This window comes from Tachyglossus aculeatus, chromosome 5 (genome assembly GCF_015852505.1).
Source record: "Tachyglossus aculeatus isolate mTacAcu1 chromosome 5, mTacAcu1.pri, whole genome shotgun sequence".
In the NCBI taxonomy this organism is placed as follows: Eukaryota; Metazoa; Chordata; class Mammalia; order Monotremata; family Tachyglossidae; genus Tachyglossus; species Tachyglossus aculeatus.
The window spans coordinates 9,945,152-9,963,127 of NC_052070.1; the positions used below are offsets into that span (position 1 = coordinate 9,945,152).

Below are 17,976 nucleotides of genomic sequence, written 5' to 3' on the forward strand. Positions count from 1 at the left end.
GCCTCCGCCCCACCCGCCCCGGGCAGGGACGCCCACCCTGTCCTTCTTCGGGGGACGGGCCGCGAGGATGGACAGAGACGGACGACGGAGGGAGGCGGACGGAGAGAGGAGAAGGAGGGAGACAGGGAGGAGGAGGGAGAGATGATGGAGGAAGAGGGAGAGGCAGAGAGAGGGTGAGGGAAAGAAGAAACGGAGAAAGGGAAGAAGACAGGGAGGAGGAGGAGGAGGGAGAGAGATGGAAGGAGAGGTGATGGAGGGAGAGAGACAGAGAGAGGAAAAGGAAAGAGAAAGGGTTGGGAGACAGGGAGGAGCGGGGAGACAGAGGGAGGAAGAGACGATGGACGGAGAGGGACAGGGGACATGAGGGAGAAAGAGAGGATGAGGGAGAGGGACGATGGAGGGAGAGGGAGAGAGGGCATGAGGGATAGAGACAGAGAGGATGAGAGAGAGAAGAAAAAGGAGAAAGAGAGGAAGACAGGGAGGAGGAGGAGGAGGGAGACAGATGGAAGGAGAGATGGTGGAGGGAGAGAGATGGAAGGAGAGATGATGGAGGGAGAGAGGACGTGAGGGAGAGAGACAGAGAGGGGAAAAGGAAAGAGAAAGGGTTGGGAGACAGGGAGGAGCGGGGAGACAGAGGGAGGAAGAGACGATGGAGGGAGAGGGACAGGGGACATGAGGGAGAAAGAGAGGATGAGGAAGAGGGACAATGGAGGGAGAGGGAGAGAGGGCATGAGGGATAGAGACAGAGAGGATGAGAGAGAGAAGAAAAAGGAGAAAGAGAGGAAGACAGGGATGAGGAGGAGGAGGAGGGAGAGAGATGGAAGGAGAGATGGTGGAGGGAGAGAGATGGAAGGAGAGATGATGGAGGGAGAGAGGACGTGAGGGAGAGAGACAGAGAGGGGAAAAGGAAAGAGAAAGGGTTGGGAGACAGGGAGGAGCGGGGAGACAGAGGGAGGAAGAGACGATGGAGGGAGAGGGACAGGGCACATGAGGGAGAAAGAGAGGATGAGGGAGAGGGACGATGGAGGGAGAGGGAGAGAGGGCATGAGGGATACAGACAGAGAGGATGAGAGAGAGAAGAAAAAGGAGAAAGAGAGGAAGACAGGGAGGAGGAGGAGGGGGAGGGAGACAGGTGGAAGGAGAGATGGTGGAGGGAGAGAGAACATGAGGGAGAGAGGCAGAGAGAGGATGAGGGCGAGGAAATGGAAGGAGAAAGAGGAGACTGGGAGGAGGGGGAGCGAGGGAAGGACAGATGACTGAGGGAGAGAGAAAGAGACATGAGGGAGAGAGATGGAGAGAGGATGAGGGAGAGGGAAGGGAAGAAAGAGGTGAGGGGGAGGGAAGGAGAGACAATGGAGAGAGACAGAGAGAGGATGAGGGAGGCACAGAAAGGAAAAGGAAGGAGAAAGAGGGGGAAGACAGGGAGGGGGCGGGACAGAGGGGGAGGGAGAGATGATAGAGGGAGAGGGAAAGAGGACAAGAGGGAGGGAGACAGAGACAGGATAAGGGAGAGGAAAAGGAAGGAGAAAGATGGGGAGACAGGGAGGAGGAGGAAGAGAGAGGGAGGAGAGACGATGGAGGGAGAGGGAAGAGGACATGAGGGAGAAAGAGAGGATGAGGGAGAGGAAAAGGAAGGAAAAAGAGGGGAGACAGGGAACAGGGGGAGAGAGGGAGAAAGGACAGGAGGCAGAAAGACAGAGAGAGGCTGAGGGAGAGAGGAAAGGGAAGGAGAAAGGGGGAGAGAGGGAGGGAAGGAGATGATGCAGAGAGGGAAAGAGGACATGAAGGAGAGAGAAAGAGAGGAAAAGAAGAGGGAGAGGGAGGAAGGAGAGCAGAAGGGAGGGTGGAGGAGGGAGAGACGATGGCTAGAGAGAGGGAGACATAGGAACAAGGGAAAGAGGAAAAGGAAGGGGAAAGGAGGAGGGAGGAGAGGGACAGAGAAAAAAGATGAAACAAGGAGAGAGGGAGGAGGGAGAGAGAAAGATGAAGGAGAGAGGATGGATGGAGAGACAGAGAGATGGAGGAATTAGGGAGAGAAAAGGAAGGAGAAAGTAGAGACGATGAAGGGAGGAGGAAGAGGAGGGAGAGAGCAGAGGCCTTCCCAAGCTAATTAATCCTCAGCGTATCATCCCACCCACCCCTCCTACCATTTTCACACATTTTGGGTCGTTTATTCTATTTACCTCATCATTTCTACATTTATTTATTCATTTTACCACACTGGGCTATCCCAAGACGTAACGATTCGCTCCCCCAGCAATGCACCGATCCAGGCTACTATATCCGATCGGTGGACTGATCCCTGCGTCTCCCAACAACCCGACACTTCTGCCAAAGGCCCTTGGCTTTACGTGTGGCACTAAACATCCTAACACCTAGGGAGAGCCCGGGCTTTGGAGTCAGAGGTCATGGGTTTGAATCCCGGCTCCGCCACATGTCGCTGTGTGACCTTGGGCAAGTCACTTCACTTCTCGGAGCCTCAGTTACCTCATCTGTAAAATGGGGATGATGACTGTGAGCACCACACGGGACAACCTGATTACCTTGTATCCCCCCCAGCGCTTAGAACAGAGCTTTACACATAGTAAGCGCTTAATAAATGCTATCATTATTATTATTATTATTATTACTACAGTAATGGGTTCTAATCCCGGCTCCGCCACTTGTCTGCTGTGTGACCTTGGGTAAGTCACTTCACTTCTCTGGGCCTCAGTGACCTCATCTGGAAAATGGGGGTCGAGACTGTGAGCCCCATGCGGGACAGGGATTGTGTCCAACCTGATGACCTTGTATCCCGCCCCAGGGCTTAGAACAGTGCTTGGCACATAGTAAGTGCCTAACAAGTACCGTTCTTCTTCTTATTATTATTATTAATGTTATTATTATTATTATTACCCTGAACATCGTTGGCGTTCAATAAATGAGAAGCAGCATGGCCTAGTGGACAGAGCCCGGGCTTTGGAGTCAGAGGTCATGGGTTCGAATCCTGGCTCCGCCACATGTGAGCCCCCCGTGGGACAACCTGATCACCCTGTAACCTCCCCAGCGCTTAGAACAGTGCTTTGCACATAATAAGAGCTTAATAAATGCCATTATTATTATTTTTTTTATTATTATTATGTCTGCTGTGTGACCTTGGGCAGGTCACTTCACTTCTCTGGGCCTCAGTGACCTCATCTGGAAAATGGGGATGAAGAACGTGAGCCCCCCGTGGGGCAGGGACTGTCCAACCCGATTAGTTTGTATCTACCCCAGCTCTTAGTACAGTGCCCGGCACGTATTAGGCGTTTAACGAATGCCATAAAAAATAAGAAAACAAGAAAGCCCACCAGCCCCTCACAGCCCACCCGCCCTGTTACCAAAATTAGTCATTCATTCATTCAATCGTATTTATTGAGCGCTTACTGTGTGCAGAGCACTGTACTAAGCGCTTGGGAAGTCCAAGTCGGCAACATCTAGAGACGGTCCCTACCCAACAGCGGGCTCATTCGTTCATTCATTCATTCAATCGTATTTATTGAGCGCTTACTGTGTGCAGAGCACTGGACTAAGCGCTTGGGAAGTAAATGTCACCAGGACGGTGATGTTTGAATTTGTTTTGGTCTCCTCCACTAGATCCATACACCTTGAGGTCAGGGTGGTCTCCACTAACTCTACCGTAGCAGCGTGGCTCAGTGGAAAGAGCCCGGGCTTTGGAGTCAGAGGTCATGAGTTCGAATCCCGGCTCTGCCAATTGTCAGCTGGGTGACTTCAGGCGAGTCACTTCACTTCTCTGGGCCTCAGTGACCTCATCTGGAAAATGGGGATGAAGACTGTGAGCCCCCCGTGCGACAACCTGATCACCTTGTAACCTCCCCAGCGCTTAGAATGGTGCTCTGCACGTAGTAAGTGCTTAATAAATGCCATTATTATTATTATTATTATTATTCTCTGGGCCTCAGTTGCCTCATCTGTAAAATGTGGATGAAGACTGTGAGCCCCCCGTGGGACAACCTGATCACCTTGTAACCTCCCCAGTGCTTAGAACAGTGCTCTGCACATAGTAAGCGCTTAATAAATGCCATTATTATTTTTCTCTGGGCCTAAGTGACCTCACCTGTCAAATGGGGATGAAGACTGTGAGCCCCCTGTGCGACAACCTGATCGTCTTGTAACCTTCCCAGCGCTTAGAACAGTGCTCTGCACATAGTAAGTGCTTAATAAATGCCATTATTATTATTATTATTCTCTGGGCCTCAGTGACCTCACCTGTAAAATGGGGATGAAGACTGTGAGCCCCACATGCGACAACCTGATCACCTTGTAACCTCCCCAGCACTTAGAACGGTGCTCTGCACACAGTAAGCGCTTAATAGATGCCATTACTATTATTATTATTATTCTCTGCCTCAGTTACCTCCCCTGTAAAATGGGGATGAAGACTATGAGCCCCCTGTGCGACAACCTGATCACCTCGTAACCTCCCCAGTGCTTAGAACAGTGCTTTGCACATAGTAAGCACTTAACAAATGCCATTATTATTATTATTACTATTATTATTATTATTATTATTCTGTGGGCCTCAGAGACCTCAACTGTAAAATGGGGATGAAGACTGTGAGCCCCCGTGGGACAACCTGATCACCTTGTAACCTCCCCAGCGCTTAGAACAGTGCTCTGCACATAGTAAGCACTTAATAAATGCCATCATTATCATTATTATTATTCTCTGGGCCTCAGTTCCCTCATCTGTAAAATGGGGATGAAGACTGCGAGCCCCCCGTGGGACAACCTGATCACCTTGTAACCTCCCCAGAGGTTAGAACGGTGCTTTGCACATAGTAATAATAATAATAATGATGGCATTTATTAAGCGCTTCCTATGTGCAAAGCACCATTCTAAGCGCTGGGGAGGTTACAAAGTGATCAGGTTGTCCCACGTGGGGGGGCTCACAGTCTTCATCCCCATTTTACAGACGAGGCAATCAATCAATCAATCGTACTTATTGAGCGTTTACTGTGTGCAGAGCACTGGACTAAGCGCTCGGGAAGTCCAAGTTGGCAACATATAGAGACAGTCCCTACCCAACAGTGGGCTCACAGTCTAGGTAACTGAGGCACAGAGAAGTAACCACTTTACAAATCAATCAATCAATTGTATTTATTGAGCGCTTACTGCGTGCAGAGCACTGGACTAAGCACTTGGGAAGTCCAAGTTGGCAACATATAGAAACAGTCCCTACCCAACAATCAATCAATCAATCATATTTATTGAGCGCTTACTGCGTGCAGAGCACTGTACTAAGCGCTTGGGAAGTCCAAGTTGGCAACATATAGAGACAGTCCCTACCCAACAATCAATCAATCAATCGTATTTACTGAGCGCTTACTGTGTGCACAGCACTGTACTAAGCACTTGGGAAGTCCAAGTTGGCGACATATAGAGACAGTCCCTACCCAACAATCAATCAATCGTATTTATTGAGCACTTACTGTGTGCAGAGCACTGGATTAAGCGCTTGGGAAGTCCAAGTTGGCAACATATAGAGACAGTCCCTACCCAACAATCAATCACATTTATTGAGCGCTTACTGTGTGCAGAGCACTGTACTAAGCGCTTGGGAAGTCCAAGTTGGCAACATCTAGAGACGGTCCCTACCCAACAGCGGGCTCACAGTCTAGAAGGGGGAGACAGACAACGAAACCAAACATATTAACAAAATAAAATAAATAGAATAGATTATTATTATTACTGTCTTCTCCCAAGCGCTTAGTTCAGTCCTCTAAGCACCGCAGACTGCCAGCTCCTTGAAAGCGGGGATCGCGTTTAATAATCATAATAATAATAATAATAATAATAATAATAATAATAATAATAATAATAATAACGGTATTTGTCACGCTCTTTCTGAGCACCAAGCACTGAACTAAGCACTGGGCTGAATACGTTAGTCAGGCTGGTCCCAGTCCATGGCCCACATCTGGTTCGTCGTCTTTAATACCCATTTTCCAGATGAGGTAAGTGGAGGCTGTATTGTTCTCCCCCCGTGCAGTGCTCCTGCTCGGCACCCCTCAAAATGTCAGCTCCTGGAGGGCAGCGATCGTGTCAACGCGCTTGAGTGACTTCCGAGTTTCCCAGTTAGCTTTCCCAACTAATTTTCCCAGACTGAGCCCCCTTTTCCCTCTCCTCCTCCCCATCCCTCCGGCCCTCCCTCCTTCCCCTCCCCACAGCACCCGTATATAAATGATAAATAAATAATAATGGCATTTATTAAGCGCTTACTACGTGCAAAGCGCCGTTCTGAGCGCTGGGGAGGTTACAATCAATCAATCAATCAATCAATCGTATTTATTGAGCGTATTTATAGTACCAAACATACTAACAAAATAAAATAAATAGAATAGATATGTACAAGTAAAATAAATAAAGAATTTGAGTAATAAATCTGTACAAACATATATACATATATCCAGGTGCTGTGGGGAAGGGAAGGAGGTAAGATGAGGGGGATGGCGAGGGGGACGAGGGGGAGAAGGTGATCAGGTGGTCCCACGGGGGGCTCACAGTCTTACAGCACTCGTCTATAAATAATAAATAAATAATAATGACATTTATTAAGCGCTTACTATGTGCAAAGTGCTGTTCTGAGCGCTGGGGAGGTTACAAGGTGATCAGGTGGTCCCACGGGGAGGGCTCACAGTCTTACAGCACCCGCATATAAATAATAAATAAATAATGATAATCATCATCATCAATCGTATTTATTGAGCGCTTACTATGTGCATTTCATGTGCATGAAATAATGGCATTTCTTAAGCACTGACTATGTGCAAAGCGCCGTTCTGAGCGCTGGGGAGGTTACAAGGTGATCAGGTTGTCCCACGGGGGGCTCACAGTCTTACAGCACCTGTATATAAGTAATAAATAAATGATAATGGCATTTATTAAGCGCTTACTATGTGCAAAGCGCTGTTCTGAGCGCTGGGGAGGTTACAAGGTGATCAGGTTGTCCCACGGGGGGCTCACAGTCTTACAGCACCCGTATATAAATAATAAATAAATAATAATGGCATTTCTTAAGCGCTTACTATGTGCAAAGCGCTGTTCTGAGCGCTGGGGAGGTTACAAGGTGATCAGGTTGTCCCACGCGGGGCTCACAGTCTTACGGCACCCGTATATAAATAATAAATAAATAATATTGGCATTTATTAAGTGCTTACTATGTGCAAAGCGCCGTTCTGAGCGCTGGGGAGGTTACAAGGTGATCAGGTTGTCCCACGGGGGGCTCACAGTCTTACAGCACCCGTATATAAATAATAAATAAATAATAATGGCGTTTCTTAAGCGCTTACTACGTGCAAAGCGCCGTTCTGAGCGCTGGGGAGGTTACAAGGGGATCAGGTGGTCCCATGGGGGGCTCACAGTCTTACAGCACCCGTATATAAAGAATAAATAAATAATATTGGCATTTATTAAACGCTTACTATGTGCAAAGCACCGTTCTGAGCGCTGGGGAGGTTACAAGGTGATCAGGTTGTCCCACGCGGGGCTCACAGTCTTACGGCACCCGTATATAAATAATAAATAAATAATAATGGCATTTATGAAGCGCTTACTATGTGCAAAGCACTGTTCTGAGCGCTGGGGAGGTTACAAGGTGATCAGGTTGGCCCACGGGGGGCTCACAGTCTTACAGCACCTGTATATAAGTAATAAATAAATAATAATGACATTTATTAAGCGCTTACTATTAATCAATCAATCATATTTATTGAGCGCTTACTGTGTGCAGAGCACTGGACTAAGCGCTTGGGAAGTCCAAGTTGGCAACATCTAGAGACGGTCCCTACCCAACAGTGGGCTCACAGTCTAGAAGGGGGAGACCGAGAACAAAACCAAACATATTAACAAAATAAAATAAATAGAATAGATATGTGCAAAGCACTGTTCTGAGCGCTGGGGAGGTTACAAGGTGACGAGGTTGTCCTACGGGGGGCTCACAGTCTTCATCCCCATTTTCCAGATGAGGGAACTGAGGCCCAGAGAAGTGAAGTGACTTGTCCAAAGTCACCCAGCTGACAAGTGGCGGAGCCGGAATTTGAACCCATGACCTCTGACTCCAAAGCCCGGGCTCTTTCCACTGAGCCGTATATATGTTTGTACAGATTTATCACTTGATTTATTTTACTTGTATGTATTTAGTATTCTATTGATTTTGTTAATGATGGGCACCGAGCTTTAATTCTACCTGTTCTGACGATTTTGACACCTGTCTACATGTTTTGTTTTGTTGTCTGTCTCCCCCTTCTAGACCGTGAACCCGTTGTTGGGTAGGAACCATCTCTAGATGCAGCCAACTTGTAGTTCCCAAGCGCTTAGCACAGTGCTTTGCACACAGTAAGCGCTCAAAAAATACGATTGAGTGAATGAATGAATGTCCACATGTTTTGTTTTGTTGTCTGTCTCCCCCTTCTAGACTGTGAGCCCGTTGTTGGGTAGGGACCGTCTCTAGATGTTGCCGACTTGTACTTCCCAAGCGCTTAGTCCAGTGCTCTGCACACAGTAAGCGCTCAATAAATACGATTGAGTGAATGAATGAATGTCCACATGTTTTGTTTTGTTGTCTGCCTCCCCCTTCTAGACCGTGAGCCCACTGTTGGGTAGGGACTGTCTCTATCTGTTGCCGACTTGGACTTCCCAAGCGCTTAGTACAGTGCTCTGCACAAAGTAAGCGCTCAACAAATACGATTGAATGAATGAATGAAGGAGTGAGCTCTCCCAAGCACTCAGTACAGTGCTCTGCGTCCTGTAAACTGTCAGCTCCTTGACGGCTGCTACCTCAACTCTCTAATGTCCTCTCCTGAACGCTTAGCACAGTGCTCTCCCCCTCTAGACCGTAAGCTTGCTGTGGGCAGGGAATGTATCTGTTCTATCGTTATACTGTCCTCTCCCAAGCACTTAGGACAGTGCTCTACACACGGTAAGCGCTCAATAAATACAATCAACTAACTGATTGACGAGTCCAGGCACTTATCCTGTGACCCCCCCGGATTACATTTCATTCAATTGTAGTTTGAGGTCATGGGTTCAAATCCCAGCTCCGCCACTTGTCAGCTGTGTGACTGTGGGCAAGTCACTTAACTTCTCTGGGCCTCAGTTCCCTCATCAGGAAAATGGGGATGAAGAGTGTGAGCCCCCCGTGGGACAACCTGATCACCTTCTAACCCCCCCAGCGCTTAGAACAGTGCTTTGCACATAGTAAGTGCTTAATAAATGCCATTATTATTATTATTATTATTATTATTATTATTATTATTATTGAGCGCGTACTGTGTGCAGAACACTGTACTAAGCGCTTGGGAAGTACAAGTTGGCAATTTGATTACTTGATTCCCAGCCTGGGATTTCTGCCCCATTCTACTTTTCATTCATTCATCTTCACACATAGTAAGTGCTTAATAAATAACATTATTATTATTATTATTATTATTATTATTATTATTATTATTATTATTATTATGTCTGCTATGTGACCTTGGGCAAGTCACTTCACTTCTCTGAGCCTCAGTGACCTCATATGTAAAATGGGGATTAAGACTGTGAGCCCCACGTGGGACAACCTGACCACCTTGTATCCCCCCCGGTGCTTAGAACAGTGCTTGGCACGTAGTGAGCGCTTAACAAATGCCATTATTATTGTTCAATCATATTTATTGAGCACCTACTGTGTGCAGAGAGCACTGTACTAAGCGCTTGGGAAGTAAAATCAATCAATCGTATTTATTGAGCGCTTACTGTGTGCAGAGCACTGTACTAAGCGCTTGGGAAGTACAGGTTGGCAACATATAGAGACGGCCCCTACCCAACAACGGGCTCACAGTCTAGAAGGGGGAGACAGACAACAAAACAAAACATATTAACAAAATAAGATAAATAGAACAAATATGTACAAGTAAAATAAATAGATTAATAAATATGTACAAACATTTATACATATATACTTCATCTGGCTGCTCTCCTACTCCAGCCCAGCCCGGACACTCATTCATTCATTCATTCGTTCATTCCATTGTATATATTGAGCACTTACTGTGTGCAGAGCACTGGACTAAGCGCTTGAGAAGTCCGAGTTGGCAACAGATAGAGATGGTCCCTACCCAACAGCGGGCTCACAGTCTTGAAGGGGGAGACAGACAACAAAACAAAACATATTAACAAAATAAAATAAATAGAATAGTAAATATTCATTCATTCATTCAATCGTATTTACTGAGCGCTTACTGTGTGCAGAGCACTGTACTAAGTGCCTGGGAAGTCCAAGTTGGCAACAGATAGAGACGGTCCCTACCCAACAGCGGGCTCACAGGCTAGAAGGGGGAGACAGACAACAAAACAAAACATATTAACAAAATAAAATCAATAGAATAGTAAATATTAATTCATTCATTCAATCGTATATATTGAGCGCTTCCTGTGTGCAGAGCACTGGACTAAGCGCTTGGGAAGTCCAAGTTGGCAACATCTAGAGATGGTCCCTACCCAACGGCAGGCTCTCAGGCTAGAAGGGGGAGACAGACAACAAAACAAAACATATTAACAAAATAAAATCAATAGAATAGTAAATATTCATTCATTCATTCAATCGTATTTATTGAGCGCTTCCTGTGTGCAGAGCACTGTCCTAAGCGCTTGGGAAGTACAAGATGGCAACATATAGAGACGGTCCCTACCCAACGGCGGGCTCTCAGTCTAGAAGGGGGAGACAGACATTCATTCATTCATTCATTCAATTGCATTTATTGAGTGCTTACTGTGTGCAGAGCACTGGACTAAGCGCTTGGGAAGTACAAGTTGGCAACATCTAGAGACGGTCCCTACCCAACAGCGGGCTCACAGGCTAGAAGGGGGAGACATTCATTCATTCATTCATTCATTCAATCGTATTTATTGAGCGCTTACTGTGTGCAGAGCACTGGACTAAGCGCTTGGGAAGTCCAAGTTGGCAACATCCAGAGACGGTCCCGACCCAATAGCGGGCTCACAGGACACTCGGCTCCTCGAATGCCAACAACCTTACTCTGGATGGTGCTCCGCACACAGTAAGCGCTCAATAAATACGATTGAATGAATGAATGAATGAATGAATGAATGAATGAATGAACCTTCTCCCTGGGCCTCCATCTCATCCATCTCGCCACCGACCCCGGGCCCGGACCTCCCTCCCTCCTCAAATCCCACAGACGATGACTCTCCCCGTCTTCCAAACCTTACTGAACGCCCACCTCCTCCCGGAGGCCTTCCCTGACTGCGCCCTCTTTTCCGCTTCTTCCACGTTACCGGGGCTTGCTCCCTTCATTCATCCGCCCCACACCACTTATAATAATAATAATAATAATAATAAATAATGATGGCATTTGTTGAGCGCTCACTATGTGCCAAGCATTCATTCATTCATTCAAACGTATTTATTGAGCGCTTACTGTGTGCAGAGCACTGGGCTAAGCGCTTGGGAAGTCCAACTTGGCAACATCCAGAGACGGTCCCTACCCAGCAGCGGGCTCACAGGACACTCGGCTCCTCGAATGCCAACAACCTTAGTCCGGACGGTGCTCCGCACACAGTAAGCGCTCAATAAATACGATTGAATGAATGAATGAATGAATGAATGAACCTTCTCCCTGGGCCTCCATCTCATCCATCTCGCCACCGACCCCGGGCCCGGACCTCCCTCCCTCCTCAAATCCCACAGAGGATGACTCTCCCCCGTCTTCCAAACCTTACTGAACGCCCACCTCCTCCCGGAGGCCTTCCCTGACTGCGCCCTCCTTTCCGCTTCTTCCACGTCACCAGGGCTTGCTCCCTTCATTCATCCGCCCCACACCACTTATAATAATGATAATAATAAATAATGATGGCATTTGTTGAGCGCTCACTATGTGCCAAGCATTCATTCATTCATTCAATCGTATTTATTGAGCGCTTGCTGTGTGCAGAGCACTGGACTAAGCGCTTGGGAAGTCCAAGTTGGCAACATCTAGAGACGGTCCCGACCCGACAGCGGGCTCACAGGCTAGCACTGTTCTAAGCGCTTGGTGGGGGGGATACAAGGTGATCAGACAACCCGATCACCTTGTATCCTCCCCAGCGCTTAGAACAGTGCTTTGCACATAGTAAGCGCTTAACAAATGCCATTATTACTATTGTTATTATTATCAGGTTGTCCCCGTGGGGCTTCACAGTCTTCATCCCCATTTTCCAGATGAGGTCGCTGAGGCTCAGAGAAGTGAAGTGACTTGCCCAAGGTCACCCAGCAGACATGTGGGGGAGCCGGGATTCGAACCCATGACCTCTGACTCCGAAGCCCAAGCTCTTTCCACTGAGCCTGTCCATACCAGTTATTCCTTTATTTCTATTCCTGAACCTTACTGAACACCCATCTCTAGACTGTCAGCTCTTTGCGGGCAGGGAATATGTCTATTTTTTTGTTCTACTGTCCTCTCCCAAGCTCTGCACACAGTAAGCGCTCAATAAATACGATGAACGAATTAAGCAGCAGCAGCGAATTAAGAAACAGCGTGGCTCAGTGGAAAGAGCCCGGGCTTTGGAGTCAGAGGTCATGGGTTCAAATCCCGGCTCCGCCAACTGTCAGCTGGGTGACTTTGGGCAAGTCGCTTCACTTTTCTGGGCTTCAGTTCCCTCATCTGGAAAATGGGGATGGAGACTGGGAGCCCCCCGTAGGACAACCTGATCACTTTGTAACCTCCCCAGCGCTTAGAACAGTGCTTGGCACATAGTAAGCGCTTAATAAATGCTATTATTATTATTATTATTATTATTATTAAGAGCCCGGGCTTTGGAGTCAGAGGTCATGGATTCAAATCCCAGCTCCGCTGCTTGTCAGCTGTGTGACTTTGGGCAAGTCACTTCACTTCTCTGGGCCTCAGTTCCCTCATCTGTAAAATGGGGGCGGAGACTGTGAGCCCCCCATGGGACAACCTGATCACCTTGTAACCTCCCCAGCGCTTAGAACAGTGCTTGGCACATAGTAAGCGCTTAATAAATGCCATCATTATTATTATCGTTATTATTATTAAGAGCACGGGCTTTGGAGTCCGGGCTTAAGTGCTTAGGACAGTGCTCTGCACACAGTAAGTGCTCAATAAATACGATTGATTGATTGATTGACTGGAGTCAGAGGTCAGGGGTTCAAATCCCAGCTCCGCTGCTTGTCAGCTGTGGGACTTCGGGCAAGTCACTTCACCTCTCTGGGCCTCAGTTCCTTCATCTGTAAAATGGGAATTCAGACTGTGAGCCCCCTGTGGGACAGCCTGATCACCTTGTAATCTCCCCATCATCATCAATCGTATTTATTGAGCGCTTACGGTGTGCAGAGCACTGGACTAAGCGCTTGGGAAGTACAAATTGGCAACATCTAGAGACGGTCCCTACCCAACAGTGGGCTCACAGGCTAAAAGCGCTGAATCCCCCCAGCGCTTAGAACAGTGCTCTGCACATAGTAAGCGCTTAATAAACGCCATTATTATTATTATTATTATTATCTGTCCGTGCTCCCCCAGCTCGGAAGTCCTGCCCTCCGTCCATCCCTCCGTCCGTCCCGGCAGCAGTCGGAATGCAGGCTCTCCCACTGCCAAATCCCCCCGAGTTCCCACCCCGGTCCACCCGGCCTTTCCCAACGGGACTGGAGCGTCCCATACACTCCCCCGCCCTCCCACCGGCTTCGGAGCCGGGGGCCTCAGTCACCTCCGCCACAGCTCTCTGAGGGGGGCTCTCAGCCAGGGACCACCCCCCGACTACTCTGTCCGAACTAATAATAATAATAATAATAATAATAATGATAATAATAATAATAATAACAATAATGATAAGGCACTTGCTAAGCGCTTACTATGTGCCAGGCACTGTTCTAAGCACTGGGGTAATTCAAGTTAATAACAATAATAACGATGGTATTTGTTAAGCGCTTCCTATGTGCCTGCTCTAAGCGCTGGGGGGATTCACGTTAATAATAATAATAATAATGATGGTATTTGTTAAGCCCTTACTATGTGCCTGCTCTAAGCGCTGGGGGGATTCACATTAATAATAATAACAATAATAATGATGGTATTTGTTAAGTGCTTACTAGGTGCCAGGCACTGTTCTAAGCACTGGGGTAATTCAAGTTAATAACAATAATAATGATGGCATTTGTTAAGCGCTTACTATGTGCCTGCTCTAAGCGCTGGGGGGATTCACGTTAATAATAATAATAATGATGGTATTTGTTAAGCGCTTCCTATGTGCCTGCTCTAAGCGCTGGGGGGATTCACGTTAATAATAATAATAATAATAATGATGGTATTTGTTAAGCACTTCCTATGTGCCCGCTCTAAGCCCTGGGGGGATTCACGTTAATAATAATAATAATGATGATGGTATTTGTTAAGCGCTTCCTATGTGCCTGTTCTAAGTGCTGGGGGGATTCAAGTTAATAATAATAATAATAATGATGGTATTTGTTAAGCGCTTCCTATGTGCCTGCTCTAAGCGCTGGGGGGATTCACGTTAATAATAATAATAATAATGATGGTATTTGTTAAGCGCTTCCTATGTGCCTGCTCTAAGCGCTGGGGGGATTCACGTTAATAATAATAATAATAATGATGGTATTTGTTAAGCGCTTCCTATGTGCCTGGTCTAAGTGCTGGGGGGATTCACGTTAATAATAATAATAATAACGATGGTATCTGTTAAGCACTTACTATGTGCCAGGCATTGTTCTAAGCACTGGGGTAATTCAAGTTACTAATAATAATAATGATGGTATTTGTTAAGCGCTTACTATGTGCCTGCTCTAAGCACTGGGGGGATTCAAGTTAATAATAATAATAATGATGGTATTTGTTAAGCGCTTCCTATGTGCCTGCTCTAAGCACTGGGGGGGATTCACGTTAACAATAATAATAATGATGGTATTTGTTAAGCGCTTCCTATGTGCCTGCTCTAAGCGCTGGGGGGATTCATGTTAACAATAATAATAATAACGATGGTATTTGTTAAGCGCTTACTATGTGTCAGGCACTGTTCTAAGCACTGGGGTAATTCAAGTTAATAATAATAATAATGATGGTATTTGTTAAGCGCTTACTATGTGCCTGTTCTAAGCGATGGGGGCATTCAAGTTAATAATAATAATAATGATGGTATTTGTTAAGCGCTTCCTATGTGCCTGCTCTAAGCGCTGGGGGGATTCACGTTAATAATAATAATAATGATGGTATTTGTTAAGCCCTTACTATGTGCCTGCTCTAAGCACTGGGGGGATTCAAGTTAATAATAATAACAATAATAATAATGGTATTTGTTAAGCACTTCCTATGTGCCTGCTCTAAGCGCTGGGGGGATTCAAGTTAATAATAATAATAATAATGATGATGGTATTTGTTAAGCGCTTCCTATGTGCCTGCTCTAAGTGCTGGGGGGATTCATGTTAATAATAATAATAATAATGATGGTATTTGTTAAGTGCTTCCTATGTGCCTGCTCTAAGTGCTGGGAGGATTCAAGTTAATAATAATAATAATGATGGTATTTGTTAAGCGCTTACTATGTGCCTGCTCTAAGCGCTGGGGGGATTCACGTTAATAATAATAATGATGGTATTTGTTAAGCGCTTCCTATGTGCCTGCTCTAAGCACTGGGGGGATTCACGTTAACAATAATAACAATGGTATTTGTTAAGCGCTTACTATGTGCCAGGCACTGTTCTAAGCACTGGGGTAATTCAAATTAATAATAATAATAATGATGGTATTTGTTAAGCACTTACTATGTGCCTGTTTTAAGCGCTGGGGGGATTCAAGTTAATAATAATAATAATAATAATGGTATTTGTTAAGTGCTTCCTATGTGCCTGCTCTAAGCGCTGGGGGGATTCAAGTTAATAATAATAATAATGATGGTATTTGTTAAGCGCTTCCTATGTGCCTGCTCTAAGCACTGGGCGGATTCACGTTAATAATAATAATAATAATAATAATAATAATGATGGTATTTGTTAAGCCCTTACTATGTGCCTGCTCTAAGCGCTGGGGGTATTCAAGGCGATCAGGTTGCCCCACGGGGGGCTCACAGCCTTAATCCCCATTTTACAGATGAGGGAACTGAGGCCCAGAGAAGTGACTTGCCTAAAGCCACCCAACTGACAATTGGCGGTCGGAATTTGAACCCCTGACCTCGGACTCCAAAGCCCGGGCTCTTGCCACTGAGCCACGCTGCTCCTCTAAATTAATCAGGTGGGACACAGTCCCTGTCCCACGTGAGGCTCGCACTCAAGCCCCACTTTACAGATAATAATACCAATAATAATAATAATAATAATAATGCCATTTGTTAAGCACTTACTATGTGCAGAGCACTGTTCTAAGTGCTGGGGGGAATACAAGGTGATCAAGTTGTCCCACGTAGGGCTCACAGTCTTCATCCCCATTTTACAGATGAGGAAACTGAGGCTCAGAGAAGTGAAGTGACTTGCCCAAGGTCACCCAGCAGACATGTGGTGGAGTCTGGATTCGAACCCCTGACCTCGGACTCCAAAGCCCGGGCTCTTTCCACTGAGCCACGCCGCTTCTCTAAGTTAATCAGGTTGGACACAGTCCCTGTCCCACGTGGGGCTCGCACTCAAGCCCCACTTTACAGATAATAATACCAATAATAATAATAATAATAATAATGTCATTTGTTAAGCACTTACTATGTGCAGAGCACTGTTCCAAGCGCTGGGGGGATACAAGGTGATGAGGTTGTCCCACGTGGGGCTCACAGTCTTCATCCCCATTTTCCAGATGAGGGAACTGAGGCCCGGAGAAGTGAAGTGACTTGCCCAAGGTCACCCAGCAGACATGTGGCGGAGTCCGCATTTGAACCCATGACCTCGGACTCCAAAGCCCGGGCTCTTTCCACTGAGACACGTTGCTTCTCTAAGTTAATCAGGTTGGACACAGTCCCTGTCCCACGTGGGGCTCGCACTCAAGCCCCACTTTACAGATAATACCAATAATAATAATAATAATAATAATGTCATTTGTTAAGCACTTACTATGTGCAGAGCACTGTTCTAAGCGCTGGGGGGATACAAGGTGATCAAGTTGTCCCCCGTGGGGCTCACAGTCTTCATCCCCATTTTCCAGATGAGGGAACTGAGGCCCAGAGAAGTGAAGTGACTTGCCCAAGGTCACCCAGCAGACACGTGGCGGAGTCCGCATTTGAACCCATGACCTCGGACTCCAAAGCCCGGGCTCTTTCCACTGAGCCACGCTGCTTCTCTAAGTTAATCAGGTTGGAAACAGTCCCTGTCCCACGTGGGGCTCGCACTCAAGCCCCACTTTACAGATAATAATACCAATAATAATAATAATAATAATAATGTCATTTGTTAAGCACTTACTATGTGCAGAGCACTGTTCTAAGCGCTGGGGGGATACAAGGTGATCAAGTTGTCCCCCGTGGGGCTCACAGTCTTCATCCCCATTTTCCAGATGAGGGAACTGAGGCCCGGAGAAGTGAAGTGACTTGCCCAAGGTCACCCAGCAGACACGTGGCGGAGTCCGGATTCGAACCCATGACCTCGGACTCCAAAGCCCGGGCCCCTTCCACTGAGCCACGCTGCTTCTCTAAGTTAATCAGGTGGGACACAGTCCCTGTCCCACGTGGGGCTCGCACTCAAGCCCCACTTTACAGATGAAATACCAGAGGCCCAGAGAAGCGAAGTGACTTGCCCAGGGTCACCCGGCAGACAAGTGGAGGAGCCGGGATTAGAATCCATGACCTTCTGACCGCCGGGCCCGGGCCCTAGCCACTAGGCCAGGGTGTTTCATTCATTCATTCATTCATTCATTCAATCGTATTTATTGAGCGCTTACTGTGTGCAGAGCACTGTACTAAGCGCTTGGGAAGTACAATTTTGGCAACATATAGAGACGGTCCCTACCCGACAG

At 46.9% G+C, this 17,976-nt stretch overlaps 1 protein-coding gene across 1 annotated transcript in view; it reads right to left on the reverse strand.

The window, feature by feature from the left end:
* TET3 (tet methylcytosine dioxygenase 3) overlaps positions 1-17,976 on the reverse strand; it is a 157,398-nt gene that overhangs the window by 48,066 nt on the left and 91,356 nt on the right. The window lies entirely within an intron of this gene.